General features: G+C 39.3%; 1 protein-coding gene across 2 annotated transcripts in view; it reads right to left on the bottom strand.

Annotated features, from left to right (window-relative positions):
• pias1a (protein inhibitor of activated STAT, 1a) overlaps positions 1-13,638 on the bottom strand; it is a 52,265-nt gene that overhangs the window by 32,381 nt on the left and 6,246 nt on the right. The window contains exon 1 of one of the 2 annotated variants that reach the window (XM_053616733.1): positions 1-105. This exon is cut by the window's left edge and continues 240 nt beyond it. The exons of the other annotated variant lie outside the window; for it this stretch is intronic. The gene's annotated coding sequence lies outside the window, so the exon portion shown is untranslated. Of the gene's footprint in view, positions 106-13,638 lie in introns of those variants that run through there. 2 annotated transcript variants of the gene reach the window in all.

Below are 13,638 nucleotides of genomic sequence, written 5' to 3'. Positions count from 1 at the left end.
AAATAAATGAATGAATTACAGGTGAACAAGTCACCCAGATTTCAAGGACAGCCTAATCAAATCACATCAACAAGATCAAGTCCAAAGCAGACTGTTCTTTAAAATGCGATTCTCGACACACTACACTACTACTAGGCCTAATTAACATTTGCTACAAGGAAATTTACATTTATTAGATCTAGCAACGGTGCCTATGGAGGAAGTGCATATAAATGAGCACAATGCTGGCAAGCGAGGTACTTTAAAACCACCATCTTGCCTGGTGAGATTTTCATGTCTGGACTTTTTTTTTTCCCTCCATCTGAAAACCTGCAATTACTCGCAAAGCTGACAGGAATCCCCACGCACACACAAGTTTTCGATCAAACTTGTTTGTGGTGGTCAAAAAAACCCCAAAAAGCTCCAACTGGTCTATATTTGGCTGACATGATATATATTTTTTAGCATGAACCAATTAGCATAGAAGGAGTATATGAAATGGGAGCCAAGCCAAATATTGTACAGATCAAGTCAGACTCTATTAATAGTAACCAAAGCAGTAATGGATAAAGTTGATGAGCGTTTTACAGGTAATATTTAAGATCAATTACTATTACATTCTGAGATTTGTCTTATCAGTAAAACACATCTTCTATATGAAATGCAAGTGTATTGGCTGAGGGAATTCGCCTGGTTGGGTGATGCTGTGAATTCTACACAAGCTGCTCTATTTACTATACATTTTTTTTTAATCCAAATGCCCTGAGACATCAATCCGCCTGTTGACTGTCAGACCATCAACCATAGTTTCTGTCATGAGCAGTCAGCCTTCATCATGCTCATCATGTGAGTCAGTACTGTTTGCACATGTTAAAATCAGAGCTACAGGACTGGCGGCTCAGTCAATCATTCCAGGAAAAGTTAGCAAGCAAAACCTTTTTTTTTTTTTTTTTTAAACTGTCTGTTCCTCTGTCATAGCTATGTTTTTGGTTTTTGTAACCAAATCAGTGATCATACTGTTTACATTTCAAGCATTTAAACAGATTTACAGTGAAATAGTAGTCCTGATAATAGCCCTATTCAGACTGGATACCTTTTACATAGAGAGATGGGGTAATGTGATTATTAAGTGTCTCTGGGATTTTAGTGCAAGTCTGAATCTATCATTTCAGTCTTTTTTTTTTTTGGTCTGGAAAGATTACACCATATTGTACCTTCTATAAAATGTCCAGTAGAAATATACAGTAATATATAGCCTGTCCGAATTAATATGTTAGTAAAGATTCCATCAATTACTTTGGAAAAAGAAGTTTGATGCTATTTCTACAGTATAAGGACACGCCAAGAAGTGCTCAGTCCTTTCTTTCGTCTCTGAAACCAAGAATTGACCGATTTTGAAATACAGAACAATAAAATACAGATGATGTTTAAAAGGACTTTTGGGGGTTTAGGCAAGTTATTGAGATCCTAGCATTAGGGCTGTGCGATTAATCAAATTTTCCATTTCTATTTTGATTATGAAATCGCCTCCGACAATTATGAAAACAAAATAATCGAGATAAAACAATTATTGTGCACATTCCGTTTCGCAATGTTCTCATTTTGTCTTTTTAAAAACCGCAGGCCATTTTTTTCTTTACAGCAGTGCGCTTTCGCCCCTCTCTAAAAGGCCAAACTCGCTCCCCGCCAGGCTGCGGCATTTTTAGCTCAGCTCGAGCCAAGATGACAGAAAGAGAGCTTTTGGTCGACAAGAAAGATAAAACCGTTTCAGCCGTTTGGAAACAATCTGGTTTCAAGGAGTCCAATGTGGAACAAAAAGAAATAACGTTTGGTATCATCGGGCTCATTTCCTCTAGCAGCATGACAGCTGGTCTAAACACGGTCATTTCCTTTCTAGAGTTCATGCAGAAACTACAAGCTGGTCTAAACCAGGAGACAGAATTTCATTGGATAAGGAAGTTTAAAAAGTTAATTTCTGGTGATGTGATTCGCCGATATGAGTCACGTGACGTGCTCCGCTAGCTTTGTTTAATTTATTGTATATATATTTTTTCAGTTGAATTATATTCAAGGAAATCCACTATTAAAAATACATTTAAAAGTTGGTTTTTTTAAAAAAAAAAAGTTCATTAAATGCATGATATTTCCAAAGTCAATGAGTAATGTGTTTAATATTCGTGATCTCAATATTGACCAAAATAATGGTGAATATGATTTGTGCCATAATCGAGCAGCCCTACCTAGCACATGTACATACATACATACGTGTTATGGTTACGTCACCTACTAATGATAAAGGTTCTGCAAAGTGAGGTACTTGACGACTTGTGCAACCATAAGCCCAAAAACAAGCACTTATAATAAAGGTCACATCCCTCTGTGTGACTTAGACAGCAATCACTATTCCCGTGTGAACTGATCATAATTACGACAGATGTCCTCCAGCAATATTACTCAACAGAACCGTCCTGAAATCTTCTCACATCCAAATAATATTAAAGATAGCAGTTTTGATATCCATTATGGGGCCAAAAGTTTGTGGACACCTGACCATCACCACACCCATATGTGCTTGTTGAGAATCCCATTCCAGATTTAGTCCCCCTTTGCTGTTATTATAACCTCCACTATTTTGGGAAGGCTTTCCACTAGTGGCTGTGGGGATTTTCCCATTCAGCCATAAGAGCATTAGTGAGGACAGACACGGATGTCAGTTGAGGAGGTCTGGGCATGCAGTCAGCGTTCCAGTTCATCCAAAGGTGTTCAGTGGGCTTGAGGTCAGGGTTCTGTGCAGGACATTTGAGTTGAAATATCCAATACAATTCTGTGCTTCCAGCTTTACGGGAACAGTTTAGTGAAGGCCCACATATGGGTGTGATGGTCAGATGTCCACAAACCTTTGGCCGTATAGTGTACTACTGAACGCTGTATGATGCAGTTTGGTGGTAAAAGCGGTGGTAGCAGCGTATTAATTTTTATAGCATACACAAACGTTTATCAAATGCCTCATCCGCCTTTCACACATGCAGGGGTCCCAGGGTTGTGGGTTAAAGCAAGCTGGAGATGATCTGCCAGTACTTTGTCCGTCAACGTGACTCTGTTAAGCTTTGTAGAGTTGCAACCAGGTTCAGCTGCCCTATGATACTGAATAAGTTGCAGTCCAAAAATATCCTCACCCTCACATATTGGCGGCATGTCATAGGGGAGAATCAGCTACTACATGGGAATTAGCAGGAATATTTGGGATTAAAAAAAGGCACTGTTGGCATATACACACTCAATGTCTACTGCTGAGCTGAAAGAAAGTGTCATGTACTACGTATGTGATGACATCATGTCTTACAAAAAAATGCTGCAGACTCCAAGTTTTGAGGCAGAGATCATTCCCAGGTTGAATGTGTGAGGACGTGTGTATCTATGCATGCTGCTTTGCAGAACACATCAAAATACTAACACTCACACTGCTGGAAATGTTTACTGGTAGACGCTTAGGTCTGTTCTAAGATACAGTACTGTGCAAAAGTTTTAGCCACCCTATTTTTTGTTTTTTTTAGTACAAACTTTTTTTTATAGATTTTTTTTTATTTTATGATGTCTACATTATCGAGTCAGTACAAAAACATGTTAGATTCCCAAACATTAGTTTTCTAGCACAAAGTTAAATGTTACAGGAAAATGTTTGTATGTCAGTAAAGAAAGAGACACTTTTCAGACAAAAAACAAAACAAAACGAAGGCTGCTGGGTTTTGTTGTAAAAATAAGAAGCGAGAGTGACAGTCAAAGTCTCCAGAAGAACCGTGGCCGGTTCTGCAAGACGCTCAATAAAACGTATTTTGGTTTTTTAATGCAGAAACATTTCATTTCATTATTTTGAAGGCATCTTCACTCTACAGTGTTTCTTTTCATGTGCCTAAAACTTTTGCACAGTACTGTGTGTGTCACAGAGAATGAAATCTACATCCCATGACTAATTGATGTCCCAAAGTCTGTACCACTGAGGCTGTAATCTATATGTATGTAATCTGGACCATCTTTTGAAATGTAATCTCAAATGATGAGAGTCAGGAGAAACAATACAGGATTAAGGCAGAGACTAGGTGTGTGTGTGTGTGTGTGTGTGTGTGTGTGTGTGCGCGTGTCAGAAACTCTAACCATGGCTCCATCATCACTATACTATAAAAACACATACCAACTTTACAGGATGCTTTTTACTGTGGCTGAAGCATGTGTGCACACAAACACATGAGAACATTCACACACACACACACACACACAAGTCCCTCCCCCACATGCACTAGCACACAGTCTTAATTTACCTCTCCCTATCTCTCTCTCTCACCACAAGCCCAGACTGTGTTTATTGTGCAAGCCCCACCTTCAGCTCTCTCCCTCTCTCACACACACTCCCTCACTTAGATTTCTCTCTCCTGTACACTCACTTGTGCGCTCTCGCTCTCTCTCTCACACACTCCCTCACTTAGATTTCTCTCTCTCCTGTACACTCACTTGTGCACTCTCTCTCGCTCTCTCACACTCCCTCACTTAGATTTCTCTCTCCTGTACACACACTCGTGCGCTCTCTCTCACACACACACACTCGCTCACTTAGATTTCTCTCTCTCCTGTACACTCACTTGTGCGCTCTCTCTCACACACACACACTCCCTCACTTAGATTTCTCTCTCTCCTGTACACTCACTTGTGCACTCTCTCGCTCTCTCTCTTGCCACAAGCCCAGACTATGTTTATTGTGCAAGCCCCACCTTCATCTCTCGCTCTCTCTCTCACACAGTCCCTCACTTAGATTTCTGTCTCTCTCTCCTGTGTATTCACTGTCTCACTTTTCTCTTCCTCTCTCTCCAATTTCTGTGCTGTGCACTCTCTCTCTCTCTCACACACACACACACATCCCCTCACTTAGATTGCTCTCTCTCCGGTACACTCACTTGTGTTTTCTCTCTCTCTCTCTCTCTCTCTCTCTCTCTCTCTCTCACACACACACACACACACACACATGCATCCCCTCACTTAGATTTCTCTCTCTCGCCCTTCCCCCACTCTCTCCTGCAGCTCGCTGGCTATGGATCAACACTCACATACCTCGGTGCATTGTGCTTTTCTAACACAGTATCAAAGGCGCACACAAACATACACACACACACACACACACATACACATACACACACACACATCAGCAGAGTAAAAGCAGAATCCAGCATATAAAACAAAACCATTCACATAACAACAACAACACAGGCTAACACACTCCTGCAGGCACAGAAAGCGGCATGGACACACACACACACACCCACACACACACGCAGCCTGCTAGCAGGATGCAACAAGCCACATCACATGCTTCCCCAGAGTGGCTGATTTGCATTCATTTACATTTATTCATTTGTCAAACACTTTCATCCAAAGTGACTTACAAGTGAGGAAGAATAAAACCTCTCTCCTAAAACTTATCATTTAACACATATCAGAACACTGAACAGTCTCTCTCAAGCTTTCAGCAGCAACTCTGTGAATCCTCAGCTGATATTCACATAGCAGGGCAAATCTGATTTATTCATGAAATCATTTTTAGAGCTAGTCCTGCTGTTGCAAATTATAAGTACTCAAATTAATCCAGAGTGTAGCATCTTCACAATGGTTTCTGTAACGAACAACACAGGCGTGTGACGGCCGGGCAGACCAAACGTCCATTCGGCTGTGTTACAGACCATCAAAAATAATTACAACGATATCTTTTTTGCAACTAAATTCACTGTAACCATTTACATTTCCAACCCCCCCCCCACCCATGTGTGTGTCTGCTTACAGCAGGGTTGTCATGGTAACCTGTTTCTCATTGATCAGGCTGGTTTCCTATTTTCCCCCCCACCTTGCGCTCATCCTCGCCCCTTGCATGTTTCAAAAGCAAACCAAATATAAAACACAGTTTACAAGCTTCTTCATTCTATACGTGGTTTAAAAAAATGCAAATCCAGAAGTATGCAGTCTGATCAGAGACGACCCTCTGCACGCGACTGCTGGATACACTTGGCCTGAGCAGAGAAAAGCATGGAGAAATCATATGTTTTGCAGAATGCCCATCATTAATAAGTTGAAAGAAAGTCATTTAAGTAATAATTTTTATTTTGTATATTTAGTATAATGCTCTTATAATATATCTACATCTTGGGGTTTTTTTCTCTCATATTCAATTACATCTAGTTTAACCATTAGATTAGTATTTATATTATATATATATATATTTTTTTTTAGCTTTTTGGTAAGCTGTTATTACTTCTCTTATTTGAAGGATAAGTAACTGCATGTATCTATTTTCCCTTCTACAGTTGCAATCAAAATTATTCAACCCCCATTGCAAATCAAGTTTACTGTCAAAATGTACAGACTTTCAGCTGTTTAAAATGAACAAATCAAACAAAAGCAATTGAAATAGTTCAACACAACGAATGCTTCAAGTGGTTTCCTCAAATTCAACTGAAAATGCAACTTATAATGACTTCTCCAGTTTCAAAATTATTCAACCTCTTCATGGCAAGCATCTTTAGCACTTAGTAGCGCACCCTTTTGCTGTTATGACCTGCTGCAAACGAGATGCATAGCTTCTGGCAGCGTTCCTGAGGAATCTTATCCCATTCCTCATGAGCAATGGCCTCCAGTTCAGTAATATTCTTGGGTTGCGTGCTGCAACCGCCTTCTTCAAATCCCACCAGAGATTTTCGATGAGGTTCAAGTCAGGTGATGGCCCTGTAGAATCTTCCAGGATTTCTTCTGCAACCAACACTTGGTGGAATTTGAGGTATGCTTGTGATAATTGTCCTGTTGGAAGGTCCAATGATGGTCAAGCTTCAGCTTCCTCACAGACGGCATGAGGTTTTCTCCTAGGATTTCCTAATACGTCAATGAATCCATCTTGCCTTCCACACGCTGCAGGTTTTCAGTGTCAGAGGATGCAAAGCAGCCCCAGAGCATCACCGAGCCACCACCGTGCTTGACTGTGGACAGAGTGTTCTTTCTTCATTCTCCTTCCTCCAGACATACCGCTGATCCATCGTGCCGAAAAGTTCCAGTTTTGTTTCATCCTCCACAGAACAGAATCCCAAAACTTCTGTGGCTTATTTATATGATTTTGAGCGACTTTTCTTGTGCTTTTGCGTCAATAGTGGTGTACACCTTGGAGTTCTGGCATGGAAACCTTCTGCGTTTAGTACACGCCTTACTGTGCTCACTGTAACCTCAGTGCCCGTTGCCACCAAGTCTTGCTGCAGGTCTTTTGCAGTCACTCGAGGGTTTTTCACAACCTGCCTTCTCAGAAAGAGAGCATCATCTGTCAGTGATCAGCGTGATTATGTGTATCAGTGATATCCGACTGCATGGTCATATCACCTGGGCGCTCGTGTCCAGTCATGGTTCTACACGTATTCTTTTGGCCTTCATGCTGGTTTTCCTGCCTGTTTTTGATCGTCACAAAATCTCTGATCAAGCACAGAATACCAAATGACAACAGACATCTGATATGACATTACAGAAGACCCTCCTGATGGGGGCAGTAGTGGTGGGATACTGATAGGAAGGTCGGGGATTCAAGCCCCAGCACCACCATGCTGCTACTGTTGGGCCCTTGAGCAAGGCCCTTAACCCTCTCTCCTCCAGGGGTGCTGTATCATGGCTGATCCTGTGCTCTGACCCCAGCTTCCTAACAAGCTGGGATATGCGAAGAAAAGAATTTCACTACTCTGTAATGTATACGTGGTGAATAAATGCTTCTATATATAAAGGTGACTCTAACAGAACAAGTGAAAAATATATATAACCTGAGTGTTAAAAACAAAAACACTAACAACTTTTTAATTCAGTAAGACCAGTGTTTCAAATTGCTACCTGAACATCAGAGGGTTGCGGAAAACCACAACAAAATGCCAATCCTGGGTGCGTACGCATGTACATGCCTCTCTAGGTGTGTTTCTTTTGCCATGCGGTTAATTTGTTTGGTTAACCTGTGTTCCTCGGGGTTACATATTACTATATGATTGTGTATCGTAGGGGTGGAGGAAAAGGAGGGTGGGGCCAGAAATACGTAACGTGGGTGGTGTACACTTGACGTCATTACAAAAAGAAATAAATGGAGCGGTTTGCAAGTCGGCTATAGCTGATAGTCTCCAAGTTTAACATGTTTAGAGAACTGATGTCAGGACTGTAAATAAACCTAATGAGTTATTACCTGTAATGAAGCTAAAGTAGTGAAATTCTATAAACTAAGTGTGCATGTGCTCTGTATTGAACAGCAGCAGCGATACTTAATGAATTCTTTTACAGTGAAGTAGCCCTGACATGTGTTTCATTTTTCTTAATTTAAGCCCCTGCTCATGTTTCGTGAGAGAAGTTTGCAAGTGAAGGCTAGCACTGCTGTATTAGTTTCGCACCGACAAGGGAAGCTAAGACGCATCTTGCTGCTCTGCTCTGAAGTCAGACAGCAGGTTATTATGGTTTGTATAGCATACAAAATAGGCGAAAATGTGAACACGTATTACGACACAATGTGAGATACAACACAATTTATTTTTGTCGATCTTCCAGCTCAGACACCACGTTTTCCAACAGACATTTAAATCGTTCAGCCTGATAGCTAGCCTGAACAGGATTTCGCAGAGGTTTTTTTTGTGATTGTTCCTGCCAAAAATGCTAGATTTCACTGCGGCTTTTTATTCATTTATTTTTTAAAATTAGTAATACAACTTTTTTTGGGCGATTTTTAAACAGAAAACTACTTGACTTGGCGAAAGTCTTTCACGGTGATGTTTGTTGGGAAATGAAACCTTTTAGCTGTAAATATGTTCAACACACGTGAATTGAAGAGAGCTTTCGCTGAATGCACGTCGTGATGAGGTCACATGACACGTCTTGGCCCAAATCAGCAAAGAATCTGTGGTCATTTTGAAAACTTGCAAGCTCCTCCAAATATTGCGAAGTTTCTCGATTTTGTGTTAATTTCTGCGATCGCAAAATCCTGTCGGGACTGGCTAGTGCAATAGATGGCATCTGTCCGTACTTCCTCTTACTATTTCCAGTCATCACAAGCCTGGTACTTTGCTTTGTGAGCTCGTATTGACCGTTACTTCTGTAAGAACAAAGTCAGCAGGTGAATTTTTTTCCATCTCCTTTACGTTTGGACTGTATTCGGCTTCACCTGTACAGTATCTCACTTTAAATAAAACAATCTACCCAAATGAATAAAGATGCAAATGTAAAACGCTACACCGACAACACGACAAAGAAAAAGAAAGTGGTTTGCGTTCTAGTTTATGAAAGTAGACTCCTGAAGCAAAAGCACATCAGAGTGAAGAGCATGGTTTCAGTCTGGTTTCCAGTAACAGAAAGGGGATCTCCGTCTGGGCCAATGTTTACACACAGCGACTTATATCTGTCACACAACACTTTTCAATCACGTAGAAACACCGACAACTTCACTGATGGCTTTTGCAAACAAGAAAAGATGTGCAAGTGCACAGGGAGCTAAAGTGGCTCTGTCCACCCAACCAAAGCACTCTCTTAGAGTCTCTGAGGGAAATTCTTAGGAAGGATGTAATGATTTATACTCTTAGGAAAGGCGTAATTATTTATACAAAGATGTCTGGAGCAAGAAGGCCCATTCTGTCTGTATTTAGAAAGATGTAATTATTTATACAATGAAAAATGAAAAACAATCATTATGACTATTTTGATTTGTTTCACTTATTTTGGGATGACTAAACTACTCCAATAAACATTTAATAAAGTACATATGCTTGCTATTACAGCAGTCGATCTTTTTTTGGTTTGTTATGCAATGTAACTAGGCAAATCTAGCTGTTGCCGGCCTGCACTCTGCATTCAGACGCATACAAGACATTATTATAATTACTATAATATATTATTATAACTTTAAAACCATTTACTGAAAGTATCTCTAGTTCATAGCTCTGTATCACAACATCATGAAAATATTTCTTGATATTAACATTTAAGACTGAAATTAAGATCACTAGATTTTGTATTTCAAATCAAAGGTTCTTGAATTTATGACTGTGGCTGGTTTTCGATATTTGTCACAGCTCCGATGCCAATAATGTATAAAAAGAACCCGCGAAAACGTACATGTACAATATCTAAAGAACAAACTCGTGTCTTCACGCGTTTAGTTACTTTCAAATTTTTTGACACATCTCGGGCTGTAAAGTAGTAAGGGTCCGTCTTCAAAGTGTTTATCATTACGCATACATTAAACACAAATCCCGTCAAACAACTTTAACCCAAATATGAATATAGCCTATAAAAATAGTGAACCATAGACTTACAAAATCAAACTGCGTTAAATTGTTGGGTTATGGGAATAAATGACAATTTAAAAGATTCATTAAACATGCATTTAATGAGGCGTACTTCTATGACAGTCCCTTACTAGTTACCAGGCTGTGCCACCTGATGCCAGGTTAAACATAGCGATGTGTTTCCTTGAATTATGTGATGCACAAAATTCAGTAGGAACAGAAAATTGAAGAGTGTAGAGTGATAATAACTACTAGCCAATCCTGAGCACGAGTAATTGTAGCACTTGAGACATAATTTGACAGAATAAAAACTTCTCCTGAGGAAAAACTAATTTCTTTTTCAGTGAGAGAAAATACCTCTTCTAAGTCAAAATGCACATATCAGTCTTCCGCTGTTGTAGAAAATCTGCCTCAAGGTTTGACGTGCTGTGTGTTCGGAGGTGCTTTTCTGTCGCCATGGTTGTAAAGAGTGGTTATTTGTTTTTGTAGTCTTCCTGTCAGCCCAAACCAGTCTGGCAATTCTCCACTCAACAATCTGCAGAACTGTTGCTCACTGGACTTTTTTTTTCCCCCATTATGTGCAAACTCTAGAGACTCAAATCAGCCTGTCTGGTACCAACAACATTAACTGAAGCTCCTGGCCTGTATCCGCATGATGTTATGCACTGCACTGCGCTGCTGCGACATGATTGGTTGATTTGATAACTGCATGAATAAGCAGGTGCACATGTGTTACTAATAAAGTGGAGTGTATATTTTCAATACCATAAATCACATCATTTCAAAAGAATGTTAACCTGGAGAATACTTTAAAAAAATAAATAAATACATTTTAATAATTAAAAGAGTTGACGATGCAACTTCTAGCATGGTACGACACAAGAAAGACTTTCGGCAGCAGCTGCACAACATCTGTCTCACCAGGGGCTGGACTGCTAAAGCTCACTGTAGTTTACGACTGATGCTGATGACTATAGGTTTAACATTAGCGTATGGCCAGTAATGACTGCTGCAGGAAAGAGATGATGTTTCTAGTGGGTTCTGACGGCTGTAAGAGTTTTAAGAACGCTTTCCCGTCTGCGCCGCAATCCACAAATCTTCAGCCTGTTCACGCATAAAACCCGGATCATTGCTGGATTAAGTTTTCCAACGGTTCAGACTTACAGCCTTATGCTATTATAATCGTGCATTCATATAAGTTAATATAATCCGGAAAAGTCAGGATGTGACGTCTAATAATCACGACAGATGTAACCTTAAGTGACTTGCAACAGTTAGATCAGAGGTTCTCAAACCGTTTGAGCAAACATCCACAAATAGACATGATGAATTTTCAGAGACCCCAAGCCTTGACAATGATAAAAATAAATAAATAAATAAAATTTACTTCCAGATTTAGGACTACTGCGACATTTGAAAATGTTATTTAGTGTCAGTAACACGTGTACTGCATGTGACTAAAAACCAAAGAATATTCTTTACACAGGCTTACCGGTCTAGTGGGAAGGGTGAACGTGAGCAGGCATTTCTTGACACGGCTTTTCAAAAAGTCATGAGGTGTGTTTGAAAGGATGGATCTCTTTCCGATGTTACGCCCTGCTTCGAATGACACAAACGGAATAAAACACGATGGGCATGTTGCTATAGGAATACAATCCATGCCGGAATGCTCTGATAGCTAGATATTTGTTCTATCTGGAATGCCAAAACATCCGTATCAATCAGGTTTCCAAGTCGAACTGTAAAACATTTATTGCTTTCATTCACACTGATGTTAATCACGCTGATTTTCCACCGTCGACATGACGGGGCTTTCCACTGTGTAACGAGATGTGTCTCAAATGGAATACTCCGAACTTACACTGAAAAGTGTTTACTATTTCTAGAAAATTCATAAGGCCGGAACGCAGAAGAGACCTTACACGAGATCTGAAGGCTTCATTAAAGGTCTTTCAGTAATAAGAAAACCGGTTATTGCTAGTATGTAATGATGGGCTAGAATAGTACATAAGTATGCAATTTGATACACAACACTATGTTTGTTATGGTGGTAGATGGACAGGAAAATTTGTCAGTTTCTATTGTTGAATTCCTACACTAGTGCAGCGTGTCAGGATAGTTGGGAGAGAGAAAAAAAATCGCACGTACACGCTCCATTTAAACTCCCAGCAACATTTCAAAATACAAAACCCATTTTCATAGTTAACAATATTTCAAATATTAGTTTGTAAAATAAGTGAATAAAACAGAAAAGGACAGCCTGTTTGTAAATAATTCTGCAAAATTAGAGTCAACTAAAGCAGTAAGTTTGAAAACAACCTTCAATATAAGGATGCCCCAAATTAATTTGGGTTTTTATCAGGTTTTTTTTTTTATTAGGTTTTTTTAATTTCGGTTTTTAAAAATAACTTAACCTTTTTTGATGGACAGTTTCCAGTTTTTAAAATCAAATGAAAATATCACATCCTGTATAAAGAGAACTGCAAATATCGCTTAAAAAGACATGATTTGCTCTGCTGTTTCCCTGCAATCAATCAGCTCCAACAATGTGTCCACTGTTGCCATATTGAGCAGAATCCCCCTGTGACTGGGATATTTTTAATCACTTTGAGCTGAAAAAAATGGTCTTGGGCTTGAAATTGTAATTTATCAGAGGAATATTTCAGGTCAGAGTTTTGATGTCAACAGTATATCCAATCCATTCCTAGGCAAACATGAAACACATCACTACTCCAGAGCAGAGTTGTTTTTTTTTACATTTTATTTAAAACGGTAATGAAAATAGTATGTCGTACCTAGTATAATTTTTGCAATGGCATCCGAACAATAATACATATTAAAAATATATTTATAAAATAAAAATTGACTGATTTTGGATTCAGAGCGTGACTTTCTATCAAGACGGCTACTTGAGCTAACATACCTCATTTCATAGCTATTCTAACCTGCTGAGTTAATTACTGTGAAAAGAGCAGCACCTTAAAGTGGACTCTCAAGCCTCTGACAGTAAACAAAAGTTACACTGTTAACATTTATAATAACTTATATCACACAACTTAGGCTATTATGTAAGGAATAAAACACTATGTTATGCTGTTATAGAAAAATGATCAACATTTCGATGAGAGATGGCCTGACTCAAAGCCAAGTTACTGTTTCCACCCTGAAATTGATTCTTTTCAATTACAGCACATCCCAGAATATTTTATCCCTCTTGTACCAGAGCAATTTGATAAACACTATTTTTTTCAGATTAACGAGCATGCAACTTTTGTCCATTTATTGCTACATTTAATCTCGTAGAACATCTGTGAAACAAGATAGTTCCTGTTATCAC

This window comes from Ictalurus furcatus, chromosome 27, assembly GCF_023375685.1.
Source record: "Ictalurus furcatus strain D&B chromosome 27, Billie_1.0, whole genome shotgun sequence".
Taxonomy (NCBI): domain Eukaryota; kingdom Metazoa; phylum Chordata; class Actinopteri; order Siluriformes; family Ictaluridae; genus Ictalurus; species Ictalurus furcatus.
Note: the sequence above shows the minus strand (reverse complement) of the source record. Positions and strands in the feature narration are given on the sequence as shown.